Below are 18,803 nucleotides of genomic sequence, written 5' to 3'. Positions count from 1 at the left end.
GATAATATTATGTATGTTTGTTTTGTAAGTTTACAACTATTACTATATACTTAATGTTTATGTATGAGTGATATATTTCAATAATTGAAAAAAATGAAAAAAAAATAGATGGAATTTCAGTTGATTTTTAACAAAGGTGCCAAGTACAGGCACTGGGGAAAGACTAGAACAAATGGTATTGGGAAAACTGGATACCCACATGTAAAAGAATGATATTGGACCCCTACTTCACATCACATACAAAATTTGACTCAACTCTCAGAAAATAGCATAAGACAAGCCTTTAAGAGACATTTTTTGAGCACTTGCTTAAGTATCAAATCAAAATGAGAGAAAACAGAATTTTCAGGAAAGAAAAGTAAGGGAATCATAGTCATGAAAGCTAGTGTTTGCACCACAAAACATCAAGAAATTTGAAATGGGTGCAGGTTAACTTTGTATGAGTTTGCTCTTTTTAAGGGTGTGTATAGTTATAGGAGTAAGTGAGTAAGTGGAGAATTATGAAGGAGAAAGTTTAACAAACTTTTGCTTTCTAATTATGAACTTCAGCAGCCCAGATACCCTGTTCCCAATATGTTGGGGGACAGAAAGCTGAAAGGGACATAGTCCCAAATCTCAAGGGTTGGGATGGCTGCCCCTCTATCTAATTATTTATCTTCCCCCAACTCTTTCCACACCAACCAACCCCAACATTTTCCATTCAGCCCTAACACTTTTGCATATGACTGTGTAGTCAGTTACCCTAAACTAAGGTGAATAAAAAAATTCAACAAGAACTCATTCATATCACATTCATATTAAGGAAAACAGAAGATTTACACCCGTTTCAGAGCAACTTGGAGCCCTTTTTAAAATAATGAACAACAAAACATACTACCTGATTCCAAAGGCAATAATTTCCATTTGAAATTTGTCTCTGAATGGAAAGAACATAGCATGGCAAGTTTATACTCTTGAAGAAAGTAGGCCACCAAAAATGGATAAGAAAAAAAAATGTTGGGCGGAAAACTTGGAAAGATCAAAGAAGGTGCTATCAGGTGGTACAATCAGATAAAAGGATTTCCTTTTAGGTATTCTGCTGGTAATTCTATAAAAGATGGCACTGTTCTTTTTGGTAAACAAGAGTTTGGATTTGGAGAACACTTTCCACTGTCTTTCAAAAGGGAAGGTGACCATTACAATCTGGTAACAAGAATGCCAGGTCAGTATCTGTGACCTTTGATTTACATTCACTTCGAGTTGTGTTGCCAAAAGTAAAATAAAAATTAAAACAAAATTATAGTATAATATATATATATAGTCTTTTTTCTATAAAGCCAACATTACCCTAATACTGAAACCAGATAAAGATAATATGAAAAAAAGAAAATTACAGACCAATACTCTAATGAATATAGATGCAAAAATCCTCAACAAAATAATTGCAAACAGAATCCAAAATCACATTAAAAGAATTATATACCAAGATCAAGTAGGTTTCATTCAGGTATGTAAGAGTGGTTGAACACAGAAAATCAATTAGTATAATAAACCACATTGATAACTTGAATAAGAAAAATCATATGATCCTCTCTATTGATGCAGAAAAAGCACTTGACAAAATACAGTATCCTTTCTTGATAAAAAAACCCTTCAAAAGATAGGAATAGAAGTAAGCTTTCTCAATATGGTAAAATGCATAGATGGAAAACCTACAGCTAGCATAGTACTCAATGGTGGAAGACTGAAAACTTTCCCTCTGAGGTAAGAAACAAGACAAGGAGGCCCACTGTTATCAATATTATTCAATATTTTGCTGGAAGTTCTAGCTAGAGCAATTAGGCTGGACAAAGAAATAAAAGGCACCCAAATAGGAAATGAAAAAGTAAAACTTTCACTATTCACTGATGACACGATCCTATATCTGGAAAATCCTGAGAAATCCACAAGAAAGCTACTAGAATTAATAGATGAGTCTAGCAAAATGACAGGATATAAGATTAATAAGCAAAAATCGGTAGTGTTTCTATGCACTACTGATGTGCAACCTGAGGAGGAAATCAGAAAAAAAATTCTATTTATAATAGTAACTAAAACAATAAAATATTTAGGAATACATTTAACCGAGAACATAAAGGAACTGTATTCTGAAAACTAGAAAACATTGCTAAAAGAAGAAGACTTATGTAAATGGAAGGACATTCCGTGTTCATGGATTGGAAGACTAAATATTGTTAAGATGTCAATTCTACCTAAACTGATTTAAAGATTCAACACAATTCCAATAAAAATCACAACAGCCTTTTTTGCAGAAATTGAAAAGCCAATAATCAAATTTATTTGGAAGGATAAGGACCTCTGAATAGTGAGAAATGTCTTAAAAAAGAAGAATGGAAATTGGAAGACTCTCACTTTCTAACTTTAAAGCATATTACTTAGATACAGGGGTAAAAACAGTATGGTACTGGCATAAAGACAGGCAGATTGACCAATGGAACTGAATCGAGAACTGAGAAATCAACCCTCACTTCTATAGTCAAGTGTTTTCAAGATTGTTAAGCCCACCCAACTGAGCCAGAAAAATCTATTCAACAAATGGTGCTGGAAGAATGGGATAGCTACATCCCAGTGAAAGAAAGAAGACCTGTATTTCACACCTTATACAAAACAACAACCATAAAGCTTCTAGAAGAAAATGTAGGAAAACATCTTCAAGATCTCGTGGTAGGTGGTAGTTTCTTAAACCTTACATTCAAAGCCCAAGCAACAAAAGAAAAAATAGATAAATGGGATCTTTTCAAAGTTCAACACTTTTGCACCTCAAAGGACTTTGTTAAAAGGGTAAAAAGAGTAAAAAACAGCCAACTCAATGGGAGAAAATATTTGGCAATTGCATATCTGATATGGGTTTAATATCCATGATATATAAGGAGATCATATAACTCAACAACGAAAAGACTAACAATCAGATTAAAAAACAGTAAAAGATTTGAAAAGACAACTGTCCAAAGAAGAAACACAAATGTGAAGAAACACATGAAAAAATGTTCAACATCACTAGCGATTAGGGAATGTAAATCAAGACTACAGTGAGATATCATTTCATACCTATTAGACTGGCCACTATTAAAAAGTCAGAAAACTGTGAATGTTGGAGAGGATGTGGAGAAATAGGAATGCTTATTCACTGTTGGTGGGAATGAAGAATGGTACAGCCACTGTGGAGGACTATTTGGCAGTTCCTAAGAAAGTTGAATATAGACTTGCCATGGACCTCAGCAATACCATTGCTAGGTATGTATCTAGAAGAAATGAGAGCAGTGTAACAAATAGACATTTGCACACCAATGTTCATAGCATCATTATTCGTATTAGCCAAAAGTTGGAAACAACTCAGGTGTCCATCAACTGATGAATGGATAAACAAATTGTGGTGTATACACACAATGGAATATTATGCAGCAGTAAGAAGAAATGAAGTTGTGAAACAAATGACAACATGGATGAAACTGGAAGACATTATGTTGAGTGAATCAAGCAGACATGAAAGGACAAATACTGTATTATTGCCCTATTATGAACTAAATATATTATGTGAAATAAAAATATATTATATGAGCTATGAATATGGGTAAATTACATATGTGAGATCATTTTTCTTTGAAGCTGAACAAATGCAGGTTAATACAAAATGTTAGTATAAGACCAAAAAAATTATACTAAGTGAAGGAGACCAGGCACGAATACTACATATTGTGTGATTCTATTTATATAAAATGTAAATATAACTCAATTTATAAAGATGAAATTAGAGGAATGCTAAGGGGTGTGGAGTCTTTCCTCTGGGAGCAATGAAATTGTTCTAAAATTTTTGAGGTGATGAATGTACAACATTGTGATTATATTAAAAGCCTTTTAATATAATATACACTTTGGATAGATTCTATGGTACATGAATATATGTCAATAAAAATGCTTAATAAATAAATAGTTGTGCAAGAATAGCCAGAAATAGCAGCTATGCATGGCAGGGGAAGCAGAGAGATTGAGATGTGAGGAATTTTCTTGTTTGTTTTTTGTTTATTATTATTATTGAAATAATGAAAATGCTCTAATAATGACTGAAGAGATGAACGCACACCTATGTGATTATACCAAATACCACTGATGGTACACTTTGGATAAATTGTATGCTTTATTAATATGTATCAATAAAATGGACTTGTTTGAAAAAAAGAGAGAGGAGAAATCTCTACCATGGTGACTTGCACAAAATAAGCCCTTAATAAATAAATGCTGCATGAGTTGAGGAATGCATGAAGAAATGAATATTCTTGGGGAAAAAAAAAAGGGGAGGCAGCCATTATAATCTGGGAACAAGAATGCCAGGCCAGTACCTGTAAGCTTTGATTCACTTCAAGTTATTTTGAAAAAAAATTTTTTTAAAATTTTACTTAATAAAATAAAATCTTATTTGTGGCCACCATACACATATATGTCTTTTGTGAAGGTTGAGATATCAGAAAGGCAGGGAGTTTTCAGATGGAAGAGTCCTTAGGGAATATTGCATCCAGAGGTTTGTTTGACTTTTTAAATCAGTGGAACCTTTTCTTCAGTTGAAATCTTATATGAAAAGTCAGTATTTAAACGACGATAGCAGGGGAGGCGGGGCAAAATGGCATCTGAGTGAGTGTGCCTCACGGTCTCTCCTGTGAAGAGGCAGCTGAGTGGGGTTGGAGTCTTGCCGCAGCGGGCTGTCTCGGGGGTTTGCAGGGCGGAGGGTGTGTGGACATCAATTTGGAGAGAGAGTGGCAGAGGTGGTGCTTGTTAAAGGTAGAATTGTGGCTTACAAGTACAGAGGTTGGAAGCTGTGGACTGGCAGGACCCTTCCCCCTGGGGCTGGCGGTTGCGGTGTTTCCTGAGATTTGTCGGTTGTGTGGTGGCGTTCCTGGGCCCTTGGTCCCCAGATGTGTGGTCCCCAGGTCCGTGTCCCCTGAGTCCCCATAGCCCGTCTTCCATGGACCCACGTGCCCTGGGTCTGCAGAGTCCTAGACTTCCCTTTCCCAAGCCCAGTGCTCCCGGATGTCTGGGATTGCCTTAGCCCTCCAGTTTTGGACTGACTCTGTGGGTGGGAGGGATTCGGTGGGGGATACAGTAGGGGGGTCTGGCTAGTGTGGGTTCGATTTTCTGTGTTTCCCGCTCCCTTTTTTCTTTTCTTTTTTTTGCACTTGGAGGAGCATACCAGCTGGCTTGGGGAGAGTCTGGGAAGAGAGAAGTGGCGAATCTGCTGAGAAAGCCCGATTCACCTAAATACCCTGCGATAGGAAACTTGACCCCGGAGAAGGTGGAGTCAGAAAATCAACTAGACCTGTCATAGCATACCTAAAGGAGAGGATTGAGGAAGGTGATTTCCAAGCCTCCAATAGCATACTCAGGGTTCCTGGTGAGGTGTGGGTGCTCTCTCTCTGGAAATTAAGAGTCATTGTTTTCTGTGTGGAGCTGATTCAACAAGACCCACTTGAATCTCCTACTGGACATCTCAGGCAGCTTTCCTGCTGCTTGGGAGAGAGGGAAGTGAGTAAGGGAGGAAAGGGGAACGTCAGATTCCTAAGCGTTTTATTTAACTAAGAACAGGATTCCTTGCTTGAAACTTTCCCTAGTATTTGGTTGGTTTTTCCTTGTTTTTCCTTCCTTTTTATCTCCCCAAGGCCCTTTTTTTTCTTTTCTTTCTTTCTCTTTTTCTTTTTCCTGTTTACTTCCCCACTCTCTTTTATCCCTTTTATTTTTTCTCTCTTTCTTTCTCTGCTTTCTTATTCTTTTTACATTAGGTGCTGCAGGGAGAGCTTCACATTTGCTGTTATTTCCTCATCCTCCATTTACTCTTTTCTGTGTGTATTGATTTTGGCTGCCAACACTATTCCCTTTCCTCTACATCTTTCTATCCCCCATCATTGATTGTTTCTCTTACATTACACCTCACTTTGTTTGCCTCCCTATTTTTTTTGACTTTTTATTACTAATACCTTTGTTCTGTTTTCTACCTTATATTCACTCTATATTATTGCCCTCTCTTTTCTCTTTCCCTCTCTCCTGAACACACAGGCCTTTTAATTCACACTGTATTCCTCCCCATATTCAGATTTTTACATACTCTACTTTTCTTACTGTTATAACTCTACATACCTTACATGAGTCTAATATCCATTCTCCTATATCTCACATGGTTCCTCTGTTAATATTTACTATCAATACTACTATTATTCATTTTCTTTCCTTACTCCTTTTGCTTTCTCTGGCCTAATATTTTCCTTCAAGTGAACTTAGCCAACAACAAGGAAATAGAATAAGAAGAACAAAATGACAAAGAGAAGACTTAACATGCATGCAAAAACAACAATTAATTAAACTCCAACTAGACAAAGAAGCTAAGCAATTGACTAAGCCCATCCAGATAAAATGATGACCAGACAGCAACAAAAAACTACAAACCAAACCAATAATCAGGAAGACATGCCCCAATCCAATGAACAAACTAAAAACCAGGAAGAGGAGCAGAACATCAAACAAATAATTAAAGATCTCAAAACATATATTAGGGACCAATTTGATGAGGTGAAGGAAGAGATTAAGAATATGAAGAAAACAATTTGAGAGAATACAGAAGAAATTGCAATCATACGCAGAAATATAATGGAAATGATAGTGATGAACAGCACAATTCAAGAAATCAAAAATACACTCTCAGCAAATAATAGCAGACTTGAAGAGGCAGAGGAGAGATTAAGTGATGTGGAAGACAGTATATCTGAAATCAAACAGATAGTAGAACTGGTCGATAAAAATATAGAGAAAATCCAGCAGGGGCTTAGGGACCTGAATGACAATGCAAAACACGCAAATATATGTATTATAGGCATCCCGGAAGGAGAAGAGAAGGGAAAGGGGACAGAAGGGGTGCTCGAGGAAATAATGGCTGAAAACTTCCCAAACTTATTGAGGGAGATGGATGTATATGTCCAGGAAGCACAATGCACCCCAAACAGCATAAATCCCAACAGGCCTTCCCCAAGACATATATTTGTCAAGTTATCCAACGCTCAAGACCCAAGACATATACCTGTCAAGTTATCCAATGCTCAAGATAAAGAGAAAATACTAAAAGCAGCAAGAGAAAGGAACCATCACATACAAAGGAGACTCCATAAGATAAAGTGCTGATTTCCCATCTGAAACCATCAGTGGTATGACATAGTCAAGATACTAAAAGAAAAAAAATTTCCAACTGAGAATACTCTATCCAGCAAAGTTAGCATTAAAAAATGATGGAGAGTTCAAAATATTCACAGATAAACAGAAATTGAGAGTATGCCAATAAGAATCCTGCCCTTCAAGAAATACTAAAGGGAGTTCTGCAGGAAGAAAGAAAAAAGCAAGAGAGACAGAGTTAGAGGAGAGTGTCAGAGCAACTAAAAAGACAAAAACAAAAAGAAAATCAAACAGAATATGACAAACACAAATCCAAAGAAAATATGGCTAATATAAGTAATTCATTGAAAGTAATTAACACTGAATGTCAATGGATTAAATTCACCTGTCAAGAGACTCAGACTGGAAGATTGGATAAGGAAATATGACCCATCTATATGCTGTCTGCAAAAAACACATCTTAGACCCAGGGATTCAAGGAGGTTGAAAGTAAATGGCTGGAAAACAATCTACAAGCAAATAATAACCAAAAAAGGGCAGGAGTAGCTGTATTAATATCAGACAAAATAGACTTTAAATGCAAATCAATTGTGAGAGACAAAGATGGATACTATATATTAGTGAAAGGGATAATCTTTCAAGAAGAAAGAGCAATCATAAACATTTATGCCCCTAACAAGGGTGCCTCCAAATATGTGAGGCAAACACTGGAAAAACTAAGTGAAGGAATAGATGCTTCAACAATTATAGTGGGGGACTTTAATACACCACTATCAACTTTGGACAGAACATCTCAATAGAGAATCAATAAAGAAACAAAGACTTTGAACAATATATTAGAGGCGCTGGGCCTAATAGACATATACAGAACATTACACACAAATACAGCAGGATATACATTCTTCTCAAGTGCACACGGATCATTCTCCAAGATAGACCACATGCTAGGCCACAGAAAAAGACTCAATGAATTCAGAAAGATTGAAATAATACAAAATAATTTCTCTGACTACAGTGGAATGAAGCTGGAAATCTGCAAGGGCCAGAGACCCAGATTTGGCATCAAGATTTGGAAGTTAACACACACTTAGAAAAACAGTGGATCAAGGAGGAACTCTCAAAAGAAATTAATAACTACCTTGAAACTAATGAAAATGATAACACAACATATCCAAACTTATGGGATGCAGCAAAAGCAGTACTGAGAGGGACATTTATAGCCATAAATTCATACATCAAAAAAGAAGAAAGAGCTAAAGTTGAAGAACTAAATGCACATTTGGAGGAAAGAGTTAAAAAACAACAAATTGACCCCAAAGGAAGAAGAAAGAAAGAAATAACAAAGATCAGCACAGAACTAAATGAAATAGAAAATAAGAAAGCATTTGAAAAAATAAACAAAACCAAGAGCTGGTTCTTTGAGAAAATCAAAATTGACAAACCCTTAGCTATATTAACAAAGAAAAAAGAGAGAAGATGCAAATACACAAAATAAGAAATGAGAAAGGAGATATCACCACTGACCCCACAGAAATAAAGAGGATATTTTGAAACACTATATTCCAACAAAAACAATTTAGAGGAAATGGACAAATTCCTAGAAATGCATAAGCAGCCTACATTGATAAAAGAAGAAGTTGATTATCTCAAAACACCAATCACAAGTAAAGAGATAGAACCAGTCATTAAAAACCTCCCAACTAAAAAGAGCCCTGGGCCAGATGGCTTCATAGGTGAATTCTACAAAACAATCCAGAAAGGACTAACACCAATCTTGCTTAAACTCTTCAAAAAAACTGAAACAGAAGGAACATTGCCTAACTCATTCTATGATGCCAACATTACTCTAGTACCAAAGCCAAACAAAGACACCACAAGAAAGGAAAATTACAGACCAATCTCTCTAATGAATCTTGGCATGAAAATCCTCAACCAAATACTTGCTAATCATATTCAACAACACATTAAACAAATTATACACCATGAACAAGTGGGGTTCATTGCTGTTATGCAAGGATGGTTCAACATAAGAAAATCAATTAATGTAATACACCACATAAACAGACTGAAGGAAAAAAATCCCATGATCATATCTATAGATGCAGAAAAAGCATTTGACAAAATACAGCACATGTTCTTGATAAAAACACTGCAGAAGATTGGAATAGAAGGAAACTTTCTGAACATGATAAAGAGTATATGTGAAAAACTGACAGGTAACATCATTTACAATGGTGAAATCCTAAAATCTTTCCCTCTAAGATCAGGAACAAGACAAGGATGCCCACTACCACCCCTCCTATTCAACATAGTCTTAGAAGTACTTGCTCAAGCACTGAGGCAAGAACCAGACATAAAAGGCATCCAAATTGAAAAGGAAGAAGTCAAAACTTCACTATTTGCAGATGATATAATCCTATACATAGAAAACCCAGAGAAGTCTACAACAAAGCTTCCAGAACTTATAAATGAGTTCAGTAAAGTCTCAGGTTACAAGATAAATACACAAAAATCAGTATCATTTCTATACACCAATAACGAGCAATCTGAGGAGGAAATCAGGAATCAAATACCATTCACAATAGTAAATAAAAATATCAAATACCTTGGAATAAATTTAACTAAAGACATAAAAGACTTATACACAGAAAATTACACAACACTTTTCAAGGAAATCAAAGAAGACCTAAATAAATATAAGAATATTCCCTGTTCATGGATAGGAAGAATAAATATTATTAAGATGTCTATCCTACCAAAACTGATCTACAGATTCAATGCAATCCCAATAAAAATCAACACATCATTCTTTAATGAACTAGAGAAACTAACTATGAAATTTATTTGGAAAGGAAAGAGGCCCCGAAAAGCCAAAGACATATTGAAAAAGAAAAATGAAATTGGAGGAATCACACTACCTGACTTCAAAATATACTACAAAGCTACAATAGTGAAAACAGCATGGAATTGGTGCAAGGATAGACACATTGATCAATGGAATTGAATTGAGAGTTCTGATATAGATCCTCATACATACAGCCATATGGTATTTGACCAGGCCACCAACCCTCTCAACTGGGAAAGAATGGCCTCTTCAACAAATGGTGCCTGGAGAACTGGATATCCATATGTAAAAGAATGAAAGAAGATTACTATCTCATACCTTATACAAAAATCAACTCAAGATGGATCAAAGACCTAAATATAAGACCCAAGATCATAAAGACCTTGGAAAACAAAGTAGGGAAGCATCTACAGGACCTTGTAATAGGAAACAGCTTCATGAACTTCACACCAAAAGCACGAGCAGAAAAAGAAAAAATAGATAAATGGGACTTCCTCAAAATTAAAGCCTTCTGCACCTCAAAGGAATTTGTCAGGAAAGTGAAAAGAGAGCCTACAAAATGGGAGAAAATATTTGGTAACCACATATCTGATAGGAGACTTATATCTTGCATATATAAAGAACTCCTATATCTTGAAAATAAAAAGACAGTCCATTTAAAAAATGGGAAAAAGATTTGAACAGACACTTCTCCAAAGATGATATACAAATGGCTAAAAATCACATGAAAAAATGCTCCAAATCTCTAGCTATTAGGGAAATGCAAATCCAAACAACAATGAGATACCATCTTATTCCCATAAGACTGGCAGCTATCAAAAAATCAGAAGACTACAATTGTTGGAGAGGATGTGGAGGAATAGGAACACTCATCCACTGCTGGTGGGAATGCAGAAGGATCCAGCCATTCTGGAGGACAGTTTGGTGGTTTCTCAAAAATCTAGCTATTGATTTGCCATATGACCCAGCAATTCCACTGCTGGGTATATACCCAGAAGATCTGAAAACAAGGGCACAAACTGATATATGCACACCAATGTTCATAGCAGCACTATTCACTATTGCCAAAAGTTGGAATCAACTCAAATGCCCATCAACAGTTGAATGGATAAATAAAATGTGGTATATACATACAATGAAATACTATTCAGCTATAAGAACAAATACAGTACAAACACACATGATAATATGGATGACTCTTGAGAACCTTATGTTGAGTGAAGCAACTCAGGCATTGAAGGACAAATACTACATGACCTCTCTGATATGAAATAAGTAAACCAAGCTGTCTCAGAGAGCTAGAGACTGGATGATAAACTTTGAGGTAATTGGAGGGTAGAGGAAGGATGTGAGCTGACAGCTACTTGGGTGAAATCTATGATAAGCTGGAGGTAAGCATTTGTACAGGGAAGGGATAAAATGGGGGCATAGGGATAACTTAGGGAGGAGCTGCATGGGCTTTAGGGGCTCTAGGGATGGGAGGATGAGTCAGATTGCCCAAGAAATTGGGGAGAGGGTGAGGGGAACATTTGATCATGGGAGATTGTCAGGTATGTGGTTGAAATTGTGGTGCAGAGAAAACTCTTTAGAGAATGTAATATGGAACGTTGCCTGTTTGGGATGCTTAAGGGGGGCATCTGACACAGGGCAAGCTTCTGGTGAGTGTGTGAGTGCTCATTTTGTCAGTGGATTATATCATTGGGTGGAGACCCATACAATGAGAGTGAAGGTAAACCCATATCCTGGGGAGGACTGATGTTTTCAAACAGAGGGAATTGTAACTCTCGAGAGAATCAGTGGCTCCCAATAGGTTAGGGCAGTCAAGTATGTCAAGCCCTCAACATTGTTGGAAGTATCTCTGAATACGGTCCCTCAAGCAATGAAGATTGACTGTCATGGTGGGCCCTGAGGGGAGGGGGAAATAGGTGTTGAATACATGGAATCAGGGTAACTGTGGGGCAATGGAAGTGTTCCACAAGATCATGCCATGATGGATATAGGCCATGTTAAATTACACCAAAAATGTATAAAAGTCTATAGGCTAAAATGTAACCATAATGTAAAACATAAGATAACCAAAAATTTAGAAAATTGTATAGTCTAAAATATAAAACATGATGTAAACCCAAATGGAACCATGTTTGAAAGCTATCGTTTCAATATCTATTCATTAGCTGCAGCAAATATAATATGAACATGTAAAAAGATCACTGTTGGGGAAGGGACAAAGGGTTTGATGTTGGATATGTGGGAGTACCATATATTGTATATGTGAATTACTGTGACCTAAAACTTATGTCAAGAGAAACTTAATAATCAGGAAAAAAAAAGAAAGAAAGGAAGTAGATACTGAGGAAGAAATGGAAGAAATTGCCTTGCTACTGTACATACAGGGCAACACCTGTAGCAATGATGAAAGGCAAAATGTCAAAAACAAGCCTTTTCATTTTTTCATTTCTTTGATACCCCAATTCATTTTTCCTTTATTAATTTTTCTAAATTTCTATGTATTCTATATCTAACCTTTAAACCCATCACTATATTCCATTTTTCTATTAATGGAACTTGGCAATATTTGGGCTTCTTTTTGAAGACGTTTTGGACTACAGAGAGGTTCAACTATGGTAGGGGAGGAGCACTTATGTGGGGTGTCATTAGTGGGGGGCACATGGTTGGGAGGGAGTTCTCCAGGGCATGTATACACGGTACATAGAAAGGTTTGGATATTTTCATAGTGGTTTCAGTTGGAAATGACATATGAGAGAGTGCTGAATTCCTGACCAGGTGAGCTCTGTCATACTCCCCAATGGAACAACAACAATCCCCCAAGTACAATGGCAAAGACCGATAAAGATGGAAGGTCCAATGATGAGCCCTTGATACTGATGGCTCTGATTATGAGCCTGTGTGTCTGAACTATGAACTAGGCCTATAACTGTGGGGTGCCTAAGAGTTACCTCCTGAGAGCCTCCATGTTGCTCAGATGTGGCCACTCTCTAAGCCAAACTCAGGATGTAGATGCATTGCCCTTCCCCAATGTGATACATGACTCTCGGGAATGAGCCTTCCTGGCACCAAAGGATTACTACCAAGCACCAGCTGATGATGTAACTACAGAAAGACCATGAACAAAGAGGTCAACTCAGACTGGCAGAATATCTCAGCCTACGTGTAATATCAGGTGTTAAAAACTGCTTTCTGACTTTGGATAAAAAGGGGGAAATGGAAAAGACAAGTGAGTTTATATGGCTAAGAGTCTCCAAAAAAGAGTCAGGAGGTCATCAAGGGGTGATGCTTATGCATGTCTCACCGGAGACAGCCAAGGTAGATGGAAACCCAGATGTTGGATCTCCTGAGGGCTGCAGTGACCCACAGGTTCTGTGGTCAAGGCAGATGGCTCTGGAGTTCAGGGCCATGTCAGTTAGTCCTACTTTGGAGTTTGTGTTCCTGAGTGATGGAGTTGGACTCAAATATAACCTTTCTACACATGCCTCTTCTGTTACTTTTACTAGACCTGTGGTTGGCATTTGGGTTGGTATATACTCAGGAAACCTGAATCTCTGAACTCTCCATGTGACGGCCAGGCCCTGGGCCTCAGCAGACTTGTGGCTCCTACCCTCTGGTTTATTGGACTTACTCTGGCCAGCTGACAGGGAGGTGAAGAGGGTCAACCACCACACCAGGGAGACAAGAGTGCCTACAACTGCAAGCAGGAGAATTGCATCCATCATCCATGTGGAATCTAAACCCCCTCTTGATGTAGAGGGGGACTGGACATAGCCATCCAGGTCCACAAGATGGAGGAATAGAGTATAGATTAGAGTGGACTTACTGGTGTTCTTTTGGGAAAATATTGTGATTAGTAAGGGAAGAAATTGTCGTAGTGATATGGAGAGCGTGGCCATGGTAGCTGCTGATGGTCGGGAGAGGGAAGAAGAGATATGGTGTGGGGCATTTTCAGGATTTGGAGTTGTCCTAGGTGGTGCTGCAGGGATGGATGCTGGACTTTGTGTGTCCTGTCATGGCCCACTGGGTGGACTGGGGGAGAGTGTGGACTACAATGTGGACCACTGTCCATGTGCAGCAGCAGTTCTCTAGAATGTATTCACCACGTGCAGTGGATGTGCCACAATGATGGAAGAGTTTGTTGATGTGGGAGGGGTGGGCTGGGTGGGGAGGGGGTGTATATGGGGACCTCATATTTTTTGAATGTAAGGTTTAAAAGAAAATAAAGAAGGAAAGAAAGAAAAAAAAAGGCAATAGCAAGGGAAGCAGATGTGGTTCAAGTGATAAGGCCTCTGCCTACCATATGAGAGGACCCAGGTTTGATCCCCCGGGCCTCCTGGTGAAAAAAGAAGAGAAAGAGTGCCTGTGAGGCAAACCAGTGCCCACGTGGTGAGCCGAGTGTGCATGCGGTGAGCCGAGTGCTGGCGCAGTGAACTGAGTGCCCATGTGGGTGCCCGCACAGTGAGCTGAGTGTCTGCGTGAGTGCCCAGGTGGTGAGCCAGTGCCCATGTGGTGGACAAGTGCCCGCACAAGTGAGTCATGCAGCAAGATGATGACGCAACAAAAGAGAGATGAAGAGGAGAGTCAAGGTGAAGCACAGCAGAGACCAGGACCTGAGGTGATGCAAATGACAGGGAACCTCTCTCCACATCAGAGGTCTCCAGGATCAAATCCCGGGAAATCCTAGAGGAGAGAGCTGAGAAGAGAAGACAAAAAGAGAAATAGATAAAAAGATCACACAGCGAATGGACACAGACGGCAAAAACAGCAGGGTGGGTGGGGGGCAGGGTAAATAAAAAAAATAAAAATAAAAATGAGTCTTATGAAAAAATAAAGATAATAGCAAAAGCGAGATTGATGGGGGCAAGAAAGGGGTGACATAGAACCTCATCTTCTTGCCTGCCTGAGAAGCAGAGGTGTGGAATGCCAGAGCTCTTTGGAACACTATTTTACAACTACTGACTTACTCTATTTGCAGATGAGAAAATTGAGGCCCAGCGAGTTAAAATGATGTGTCTAATTTCCTTCAACTGGATAGAGACAGAACTGAGGATTAAAACATTCCCAGAGCTCTGATTATGAAACCTCCCTACATTCAATTGGTTGAGGAACCAGTTTTGAAGTCAGGAGGTGGCTGGAGGGTTATTTGAAGGAATTGTCAAGAAAGGACTTTGAAAATGTTTCAAGTGGCCGACATGAAGACTTGGATACCCAAGGTTGGCCCACAAAAAGGGCAGGCGAGAGAAGATGATGGTTAAAAAAAAAAGTGCATGCAGATTTTATAAGCGATGCTGTCCTCCTGCAGGCACCTCCCTGGGATGGAGAAGGCCTCTTCCAATTGGGATGTCCCAGCGCTGCAGTCAGAATCTTGCACATTTCCCCTGTGACCCTGAGCTAGGAGCCAGAGGAAAGAAACCAGCTAAGTCCCCTGTCATCTATCCCCATCAGGGTCCTTTCTGGAAACTGCGGGGTTCAGACCCTCTTCCCCATCTGCCACTTCTCCACCTCTGTGGACTCAAAGGACTGATTCTGGCTCCCAGGTAAAATGGCTGTGAGCTCCTCATGGATACAAATCTTTATACCATTGCTTCCCTAGCATCTGACATATTGCTTTGTGCGTAAGAGGTGCTTTAATAAGTGTCAAATCCAGAGGTTACAATGGTTGCAATGAGGTTTCTTGGAATGCCAAACTGAGTGTGGGCAGAAAGCCTGGGAAAGAAAGGTATTTGTGCACAGAAAACTGAACTGGCTGCTAATATTGGCTCAGCCACTGAAGCTGCTGCTTCTCTAACCCCTCATAAAAGGAATCTTCCCTACTGGCTTAAAGTTTTTGCTTCCTTAGGGAGTGGGGCATATGGGAATCCCTTATATATTTAATGTAACATTTATGTAATCTAAAGCTTCAAAAAAATAATTAAAACAAAACAAAAAACTCCATCCTCTTTATGTATATTAATAGGAAACTTATCTCACCTTATGCATAGTAATGAGACTATTCGATGATCTAATCCCAAAATAAGAGTTAGATCCTGTTTCTATCTTTCACTTTAGAGCTAAAATAAACTGGTTCTGGTCACTAGGACATGCACAGTTACGCTTAACCTAAAAGGTACCTTTGCTTCATTGTAATAGTAAAAATCCCACCCACAGCCACCATTGCTCTGCCATTTTCATTCTAAACATGTGGCATGTGACCAAGCATGTTTTGAAACAGCACATGCTCCTCTAAGACCCACCTCCTTCGCCAAGTCATCTCCCTTCATCTGCCTCATTACACTAAACCAGTGCCTGTTTCTCACAATCCTGGTGTCACTGTATTGACATTGTGCAGATGGGTCAAAAGAACACACCTGAGCGACTTCACCACTAACGCACTGTCTGGATTGGGGAAGATTACTTACGCTTTCTAGGCCTCTGTTTCCCAATTGAGGAAGTGAGGCTAGATGATCTCCAGGGTCTCTTGGAGTCTCACTCTTTGTATCTATTTCTCACCTGCCTAATGACAACCACCGCTATTATACCTATGGACCCCAGGCACTTCCCAGGCTAGTCATCACATGTTCATATCCATATCCTCGCCACACCCTGCCATGGGTGATTAGCCCTCTTCACAGATAAGGAAGTCTAGTGGCAAGGAGAAAGTTGCTTAAATTCACACAACCAGGAAGGTACAAAACTGGGATTCACATTTACGTTTGCCTGACCCTGAAGCTCCACCTGCTATGCTGCGGGGCCACCAAACTTGTATGGAGAAATTAAAGGGTTGGTGAAAACACTGTACTGATGGGGAGTTTATGTCATGGCTGTCTCCTCTTCCTCCACACCCACCCCCTTGTGCAGGGATATTGCCTCTACCCCCAGCCTCTGGTCTGATCTTTCCCATGCACAGTAAGCACATCCCTCTGCACTTGGGCCAGTTCTGATTGTTGAAGGGATTTGCCCTAAAATTGCTCCTCTTCTATCTTCTACTTCCACGCTGTGGTTCTTCTCCCTGGGTCTCTTCTTTGTGAAATACTCTCTCCGTCCATGGGTAAGGATTTCCCTTTCACAGGGAGTCAGGGTGTGAGGTGGCCCTGGCCGTGCCAGGTGTTCTTGGACATTTTAACCAAGGGTTTTGGCTGGAGCCATGTCTCTCTGGAAACATAAAACTTTTCCGTTGGTCTCTCTGCAGGATGGCACAAGGGGTGGCCTAACCTTCCTCGGTCTCTGGTACCTGGAGAAGGGAATTGCTTGTTTTCCCCAAGCTCTAAGCTTTCTGGCTGAATTCATTAAGACCCATTTTCCTTGGCTCAAATTTCTCCTTGAAGGTGGAACATGGGCGGACACCTGGCGGGATTTCCGCTGCATTATGCTTTATTGCTAAGTGGCACTGGGGTTAGATTTTGTGCCCACACCGAGGCAGCCCCGCTTCCTGTGCCACGTGCGCGCCAAGTGTGGCTCCTTGTGTCGGTTCCTCTATGTGAGTTCACTCTTCCTCCCCAGCTGGGAAGGTGCTGGCCATGCAGGCACCCTGCAGGCTGGCTGGGGAGGAAAGCCGCCACTTGACCCTCCCTGGGAACCGGTGCTCAGAATGAACAATGCTGGTTCGCTGAACTCGACAGGGCAAACTGGACTCAGCCCCACGTTGAAATGTTTCCTTCCTCACAGTGACTGCGGGTAGTCTTCACACCCTGCTCCAGACACAGGAGGGAGGTATGTATTCATTTGAAAAAGCTTATTGAATTTATATTAAAATGTAAAAGTAAGCCCTTTAAAATGATAGAAGGAAAATGGGGGACACTGCAATTTTCAAAAAGATAGTCTTTCATTCTGCTAATAGGTTCCCAGGCCTGAAGCTGGTTTGACATTTCTTTACTGGTCCCCTCCCATGGCCCTTTCCATGTAGAACCCGATGTTTTAGTTTCCTAGGGCTGCCATGGCAGAGGAGCACAAACTGTGTGGCTCAAACCTGCAGAAATGTGTTGTTTCACAATGCCGGAGGCTAGGCACCCGAGACCTGCAGGCAAGACTTCTTGTCTGCCTCTTTCTCGCTTCTGGTAGTTTGTCAGCAATCCTTTTGCCTCCTTCTCTGCCTCAGTTGCCTCATGGCCTTCTCTTTGTCTGCGTCTCTGCATCCAACCCTCCCCTTCTCTTTTGCCTGGAACCTGTGTTCCTGTTGTAGCAACTCACTCCAGAGGTGGGCATGATAAACAAAAGGGAGTGCCATCTTGTTTGGGTGAAAAAGTGGCTCTTATGGATAAGTGGAATGTGTTTGACACAGACTCGGCACTCCTTGACTTCCTAATGAGTAAATGAGGATACGAACGCAGGAACTGGTAGAAGGAAAGGAACAGAAGGGCACCATATTCTCAACTTGGCCCTAGAAGGAAGTAGTCAGCAAATTCTAACAATGTGATTGCACGAGTGCAGCTCAGGGAAATGCGGCAGATTTTTCATGTCCCGGCGGATTCTGTGAGACATTGATCCAGTCATGCCGCCAACTCCTACTTGTCCAATCAGGTAATCCATCAATTCTGAGAGAATTTGGTCCTGGATTCTCCTTTATCATGAGTTCAGCTCTCACCCTCCAATGTCAAATCCTTCTTCATGACAATTTAAATGAATGTTGGGATAGAGCATCCGCCTACCACATGGGAGGTCCACAGTTCAAACCCCAGGCCTCCTTGACCCGTGTGGAGCTGGCCCATGCACAGTGCTGATGTGCACAAGGAGTGCCCTGCCATGCAAGGGGGGTCCCCCACATAGGGGAGCCCCATACACAAGGAGT

This window comes from Dasypus novemcinctus, chromosome 21 (genome assembly GCF_030445035.2).
Source record: "Dasypus novemcinctus isolate mDasNov1 chromosome 21, mDasNov1.1.hap2, whole genome shotgun sequence".
NCBI classification, from domain to species: Eukaryota; Metazoa; Chordata; class Mammalia; order Cingulata; family Dasypodidae; genus Dasypus; species Dasypus novemcinctus.
The sequence above is the reverse complement of the archived record's forward strand: the minus strand, read 5'-3'. Positions refer to the sequence as shown.